The sequence below is a fragment of the Chinchilla lanigera genome, unplaced genomic scaffold (genome assembly GCF_000276665.1).
Source record: "Chinchilla lanigera isolate Chin_1 unplaced genomic scaffold, ChiLan1.0 scaffold00031, whole genome shotgun sequence".
Classification (NCBI taxonomy): domain Eukaryota; kingdom Metazoa; phylum Chordata; class Mammalia; order Rodentia; family Chinchillidae; genus Chinchilla; species Chinchilla lanigera.
This window is the reverse complement of record NW_004955432.1, coordinates 2882981-2891069: the sequence shown is the minus strand read 5'-3', so window position 1 is coordinate 2891069 and position 8089 is coordinate 2882981. Positions and strand designations below refer to the sequence as shown.

General features: G+C 40.4%; 1 pseudogene; it reads right to left on the bottom strand.

Moving 5' to 3' along the window:
• Nucleotides 1-3704: 3704 nt before the first annotated feature.
• Nucleotides 3705-4582, bottom strand: LOC102030558 (annotated as a pseudogene).
• Nucleotides 4583-8089: the final 3507 nt, after the last annotated feature.

Here is an 8089-nt window from a genome sequence, read left to right as displayed (position 1 = left end):
AAGGGAAGAACAATTTATTGGTCCTGGACCTCAAAAAAGCAAAAAAAAAAAAAAAAAGAAAAGAAAATGTGCAGTCAGGAGTAGGAATGGGGCTTAGTGGCAGAGAATGAGTTTAGTATACATGAGGCCCTGGCTCCAATCTCCAGCACCAAATAAACTTTAAAAAACAACCCAAAAATGTGTATTCAAAATTGGACATACTTTGGGATTTGAATTTCTGACAACTTGTTGCCATAGTCAGCTTTTACCTTCCAACACACCTGCTACCCCAGGAAAGGCCAGCTGTAGCTGGGCTCTGTGGCATGCACTGGTAATCCCAGCTTTTACACTGGGTGTGGGACTCACTCTGGATTATATCGGGCCTGACCTGGAATAAAGACTTATTTGGCTGTCAGTGACTTTGGTTAGAATTCTGGGAGTGGTGATCTTGCCAGCCATGGACACCAGTAAAGAGCACTGACTGCTGTGCACTCCTTCCTGCAGCCATTGGGCACTTACAGCACACCGGTTCCATCCTCACAACAGCTGTGCACGTGGAGTGGTAATATCCCCACTCCAAGGAGACAAAGGAAACTAGACACCCAGCTAGTAAGTGGCAACGTCGTACTCTGACCCCAAGCCTCTGAAACAGATGTGGTTCCCTTAATAGAGCCAAGTTCTGAAAAGAAGAAAGCCCAGGGAGGTGCAACCGCGTCGCTACTCAAAAGCGCTCACTCGGCTTCCAGGGAAAGCCCACTGCAGGCAAAGGAAGTGCAAAGCGTTAAGAAAATAGAAGACAATGAGATTGGTGGGGAGGTAGCGTTTAAGAAAATAACAATAAGAATTTCTTTTCTATGGTCACACTGTATACTTTGAAATCCTGGGGGAAAAAACTCAAAACAACCAAGAAATAAAAAACTTGCTTCTGCCCAGCTGAGGTGTTCCTAAGAAGGCCAAATATTTGGCCGCCAGCAGGATTCCCCTGGGCATGAATGCTCAGCCCATAAGTCCCCGCTCTCTCTCCTGTTCTTGGAACAGGTCAGCTGCAGGCTGAACAGCTTGTCCACTGACCCAGGGGAAACAGGAAGTGAGCTGGGACATCACAGGGTGGGGTGTGGGCCCATGGTGTGGCACTGCTTGGCATGTTTTAAGACCTTGGGTTCTATCCCCAGTGTTCCACAAAACAAATGCAAAAACGCAAAATATCTACATTCCTGTGTGTCTTAGGGATTATATGTGAGTTCCAAAATCAGTTGCTAGGGAGCCTATGTTCACACTGGCCAACTTGCCCCAGGAACCAGGGCTGGGTCAGGGCAAAGTAAGCAGAGAGGATAGAGTGCAAGGGAGAGCTTGACTCTGGGGTAGGGGCAGGGACGGCACCCGAAGGTAGGAGACATGTGCAGACCTGCCCAGCTCACCCTATTCTGCCCTGTTGGGAGAGCGCCCAATGGGAGTTTTTAGATGACTGGAGCCTAACAGTTAAGTAGATAGGCTCTGGATTGGGCCAGCTTCTCACACAGGTTTTATTTCTACACTAGCTAGCTGCAACATCAGCACAATACCCACTAGTAATCTCTGTTAGCATCTATTGTTACCTGCAAAGCCAGGTCAATAATTGCACCTATCTTGAGGGCTTACTATGAGGACTGAATGAAGTTTTACAGGGAAAGTGTTTAGCCCTGGGTATTAAGTATGGAGGATGGAACCACCTTGGCACTACATCAGCCCTTTTTATTTATCTATTTTATTTTGAGACAAAGTCTTGCTCAATTGCCCAGATAGAACTTGAACTTGTGTTCCTCCTGCCTCAGCCTCCCTAAGAGCTGGGATTACCAGTGCGTGCCACAGAGACCAGCATGCAGATGTTTTTGAGATTGGTCATTTACAACCACCATTCTCCTGGGCTTTGTCAGTGTCTGGTCTGGTAAGTATGGTAAGTCTGTGCGCGGTCAGAGAAGGGTAACAAAGGCAGGGGAAGGCAAACACTGACTCGGCTCCAGTTAACATCGTGGTCACATGAAACTCTTGTGGCTGAACAAAGACCTTCCAGGAAACACATTCTGAGAAAATACAATTTCCAGAGACAAAAGTCTTTGCTTTTAATAGTATTAGCAACTGTCTGAAGTTCACAGAAAGAGACTGCTGTGAACCAACAACAGAAGCAACTTTGAACGGGCTTTGGATCCCTGTTCCCCGAATCTATAAAGAAGGACGTCAGCTGTGTCACCTGCCGTCCTGGCCAGGTCAGATGGAGTCTCTTGTGCACACGTAAAGCTCCACAGATTCAGCCAGATCAGAACACCTCACTCTGTGTTTTCAACACCACACTGTGGGTCATTTTGTTGAAAATACATGTTGTCCCTCTTTTTTTTTTTTAAAAGGATTTATTAATACATTATTACAGAATGATGAGTGCAGAGAATAGAATACAAAGAAATCTGCCCTTAAAAGGGAACACTAATTTTTTTTTTGGTACTGGGAATTGAACTCAGGACCTTGTACTTGCCAGGCAGGTGCTTGTGCCTCTGAGCCATGTCCCTGGCCCCTAAGGGAACATTAATCTTAAAAAAAAAATTTTTAATATATTAATCAATTTGCATATTTGTTTAGACTTACAATGTAAAGCTACTTCTAAAGCTTTCATCCTGACTTTTTTCTTGCTGTAGTTGCATGGAGTATGATTGCTTTTGTTTGCACCTAACCTAAAAGCAAGGCTTAGTAAGCTGATACTGAAGCAGCCAGTTAATTAGGAATTATAAAAGACCTTTGTAAGAGGATAAAGCCACATGAAAGAAAAAGGCCTCACAACTACATATATAAATACAAAAAAACTATCAAGAAGCAAAAGGAGCATAGCTATATCAACTCTAGTCTAACCGCAATTTCTAAGTCTAGCAACAGTTCAGCAAGCATTCATTTACATGCCTGTGTTTCAGAATATAAAACCGTCAGTTTTCACTACAATTTTCTGATTTCAATCAATGGACAATTACTAAACCTTAATATTCTTTTGTAATAGCCTAAGAATATGGTTTATACATTACAGAATCATTAACAAAGAGGCCTTCAAACACTTCTGAAAGCTGCAGTACAGTTTGGAGGCCAGACTTCAATTTACATAACGTTACCTTCCATAAAAGATTTACGACACCAAGGACAATACTGTTCAGGGCCATTAAGGCGGAAATACTCCAGCCTTTCCAGCTGTCAGAATTACTGATCCGGTAGGATTGCTACACAAAGTGTAACAGCCCTCTAAATAGACTATGCATTAAACAATTATGATACAGCTGTGGCCACACAGCTAGCTTATGGAATTGATAATAAATAGCACTACAGAACTGTAGTGACAGTTTAGTATGAGAATTATTTTTCCCTGCAAATTATTCATAGAGAAAAGGTTTTCTGGTAAGCAGGGGACCTCTGAAATAAACATGTGGGGCAAATGAAAGTGCGTGAAGTAAACTTCTCAATCTTACTTTTCAGATGACTTTGTTAGCAGTTTATAATGGTCAGATTGACCCTAAGATAATTAAACATAAGATCAAATAATCAGAAAGTACAGCTCATTTTTAGAGGTTTTGTTTGATTTATAACTAGACATGAAAATGTTGCAAATTAAGTCAGATCCTAACTACTAATTTGGCATAGAGGGTTTGAAGAAAAGTGCTTCAAGTTTTAAGCCGAATGGTTTTATTCTTCTCACTCATCTCCTGGAAGCCCCTCTAATGCACCAGTTCTGGCTGGTTTTCCATGAAGGGTGGTGCCCTGCTTACATAGTAAGCAATGCCAAGAGACAGCAGACAATGACAAAGATCAAGAGCAAGGCCCTCCAGAAACTCAGATCCCCTACAAACTCCTGCCATGTGGTTTGAAAGCTGGAGAGGACTCCTTCACCCTGCTGGAATTTGGGATGGAGGAGAGAATGGCTTTCCATGGCACTTTCCCTCTCAGCTGTCTGCATGGTCTCCGGTTCTGAGTGGGTTCCTCTGTTAAGTCCTTTCACCTCTTGTTCTTCCAAATATTCCAGCAATTGGATGACATTTGTTCACGCTCCTGCACTTTGACAGAACTAAAGGGGTAGCACCTTGATAATTGCAGATATCAATTTTGAGTCCATTGGAAGCTAAAAATTGGATGGTGTCCACATGGCCGCAGAGGTGAAGAGCTGTTTCCTTGGTAGTCTGTGGCCAGCAGGTCAGCACCAAATTTATGCAACAGCTGGCAGGTGTCTCCATTCCCTCGGGCTGCTGCAAGGGAAAGGCCGGTCCTCTCCCTGCTCTTGTGGACATTTGGGCCAAAGCCACTTTCCAAAAGCTGCTTGGAATAGTTAAAGTCTCCATCAGCACAGGCTGCAGCAAGGGCATATTAGTTTGAGAAGAATCATTTACAAAACCGCAGGACATTTGTCTGATGGGGTTGGTGGAAGGTGCGGAGGCCTTAAGACGGATCTCTCCTCCAGGGGTAACTCAGCACTCTCTGAATTCCTAAGCAGGTTCCACAAAAATATTCAGTAATGTGTCAGCAAGGATGTCTGACCCAACAGCGGAGACAGTAGAGGTAGTGCCTTTGGGCTGCGGTGATAGCAGCAGCAATGGGAGGAGGGGGGCTTGTTCCTTTTCAAAGTGGTTTTACTCATTTATTTTTAGCATTAGTTCATGTTTGCAATACACAGTAATTGCAACCCTCTTGTCGCCCTGGCGCAAACACACTGCATCTGGCTCATTCGTAATCCCAGTCCGCTACCGGCCTCCCTCTCACTCCTATTCCAGGTCTCCTTCTCATCGCCACCAAGTCTACTTACTTGTGTTCTGCCATCTCTTTTATTTATTATTTTTTGTTTGTTTGTTTGTTTGTTTTTTTGAGACAGGGTCTCGCTATGCAGTTCAGGCTGGCCTTGAGCTCACTTTGTAGCCCAGGTTGGTCTTGAACTCCCAACGATCCTCCTGCCTCAGCCTCCCTAGTGCTGGGATTACAGGCATGTGCCATCACGTCCGGCTCTGCCATCTCTTTTATCTTGGTCTTTAAGTTCTTTATATTTTGGGTCTTGATGCTACTGGAAAAAAAGTATTGTCATCTTTGGAAAAGAGGACACTAAACATATGTTTTTCTTTACCATTTTGTATGCTTCCCTGCAAGAATTCCGAAAGGATGCTAAAACAAGCAGCTGAAACAGTCTGCTGACAAGAACATCGGCATACGCTCTAAATGTCTTCCACAAATGGTACAGTATTAATCAAGGGAAGGAGTAACAGACTTTCTAATAAGGAAACCTACAAGACAGACTTGAACCAAATGATCACCCTAAATAAGACAAAGTAAGACCTTGTGTCTCCTGACAATGCTCTGAGCATTCCCGACTTTGTTGGTCCTTTTGAAAAGCCATAGATTGAATCCTATGAGATACACTGAATCCCCCTGTGGTATAGTTGACAATACTTGTATCCCTCACGGATGAAATCCTGAAAGGCAAAGTAGGCAGAGCAGTTTCCAGATTACAGGACACTGAAAGGATATGATGAATAACTGCATGCATCCTCCTGTAGGATGTCTTGGGCAAGGTGCGATTTTTGTTATAAAAGACAAAGTAGGGACAACTGACCAAACCTGAGGTAAGGTATCAACGTCAAATTTCCTAATTTTAGCAATTTTACTGTGATTGTGTAAGAAAATATCCTTAGGAAAAGCACATTGGAGTATTTAGGAGTAAAGGAGTATGATGTCTATCATTTACTCCCAAATGGTCCAGAAAAGCAACAAAATAGACAAACAACACCATGTAAATGTAGATGAATAAGAGAGAATAAATAAAGCAAATGAGCCATTACAGTAATGAATCTATGTGGGCCCCAGATATAGCTTAGCAGCATAAGCGCTTGCCTGGCAAGTGCAAGGCCAAGAGTTCAATTCTCAAAAAAATAATAATGAATCTATGAAGGTAGTTCTGTATTGTACCTGAGATTTTCTATACTGCACATTTAAAATTATATCAAAATAAAAAGGGACAAAAGATACTTTGTGAATTACTCATCTGTACATATGTATACATTTAGAATTTTATCAGCTATGCATATGGCTCAAGCTTTATGTGTCTGAACTATAAAAATGGTGGATACTAGTGGGAAAAATTTTTAAATTTTAAAAATTTAGGGATTTACTCCAAATTTAAGTTGTGCTGAAAATATGCAATATCTAAAAGAAAATGTTTCAAATCATATATATATTTTTTTCTTCCAGTACCAGGAATCAAACTCACGACCTTGTGCTTGCCAGGCAGGTGCTTTGCCGCTGAGCTAAATCCCCAGCCCCTCAAATTATATTTTGAATGAACATATTTTCAACCTTTCTTGTCTCTAACTAATTATTTCATATGCTGGCAAAACTGTTGGGTATTAATGTCTTGGCTCTTAAATCAGGTGGCTGAACATTCAGAAGTTTAAAATTATTTGGAAACATTGGAAATGTGGATTCAACTAATTCTAATCAATCTATTGACTGGGAATAATTTGTGGACATAAAAAATAATGTCCTTTATTTTCAATGCACCAATTACAACCTAATACGAGAAAGAGGTAACTTCAGCAAAACAACTTGTCTTGAGTTTTCCCAGCTTCATTGGCATTCCTTTTTCCCTCATTTTTTATTTTATGAAAAACAAAAACAAAAACAAAAACAAAAACAAATTTTCATAACCAAGTTATAAGAGAATAACAAGTCATTGTTACACTGTGAATCATTATCTTTCAGTTAGTTAGTACAAGCCATAAACCAAAAAGATTCTTAAAAAAATGAACAGATAACACAAACTTTCTTTTCAACAAACTAGCAGTACAAATGAAGTGAGCTAGGATATATACTGCAATATTTTTAAAACAACAGAACATGTTCTTTGAGAAGAATTTGAACTTCTCCTACTCTCTATTTATTGCTTTTAATTTGTTCTTTATTTGTATATATTTTTTCCAATCAAACACACATTTTAGCATCTCCGTAGTTGTACTCATATACTCATATGTGTGTTGTTTCTTACATAAGTGTATAATATATTCTAGATATATTATATGCAAATATTATGGTTTGCAAATGTTCCCCCATTTTGTAATCATTCATGGACCGAAAGTGTTTAACTTCAAAGAAGTCCAATTTATCAAATTTTCCATTTATGTACTATGTTTCTAGTGCAAAGTATAGGAAATTTTGTCTAGCCTTGGTCCTGAAGCTTCCCTCCTTTTTTTAAAAAGAAGATTTATAGTTTTACACATTGCATAAGTCTTTAATCAATCTTTAATTTCTGTATAATGTATCAAATTTAACATTTTGTCTATGTACGTCCAATTGATCTACCACTGTTTGTTTAAAGGCTATCTCTCCTTCATTGAATTGGTTTGTACCTTTGTTAAAAATCAGTTGAGGCTATTTGTGTGATTTTGCCTCTGGGTTCTACATCCTTCTTCAACTGATGTGTCCACACCTCTGATGATAGCATACTGCCTTGGCTACCATATAATAAGCTTAACAGTAGCTGTATAATTAGCCATATACCAAGTAAAGTTATTTCTTCCACTTTGGTGTTCTTTTAAAACTTGGCTATCATTGGGCCTTTCACTTTCCATATAAATTTTAGAATAAGCTTGTCTATATTTCTGAAAACCTTTCTAGTACAGTAAGTCCCCAACTTTCAAACATTCAAGTTATGAACTTTCGCAGATACCAGCAGACCTTGCATTAGGAACATGCATAGATGCAGACGAATCTTGGAAATAGCTCGTGTGTCTGCTGGACGCTGTCATAATTGTGCTGCTGCACACTTACTGTACAGTACCATAGTGTGCTGTAGTAGTACAATGTTCAAGATGTCTGGAAGCAAGAGGAAGAGCAGTGGTGACATGGAGGGGACAGCTGGGAAGCACAGAGCAATATACCTTATACATATGAGTCAAGGGTGTGTAAGACTCACTTTATCAGACTTGCAGACGAATCTGATTTACATGCTTCCCGAACAGAACTTGTTCATAAGTCAGGAAGTCACTGCATTTTGATAGAATCCGGTTAAATATGTAGTTTAATTTGGAGATAATGATATCTTCTCTCTCTCTCTCTCTCTCTCTCT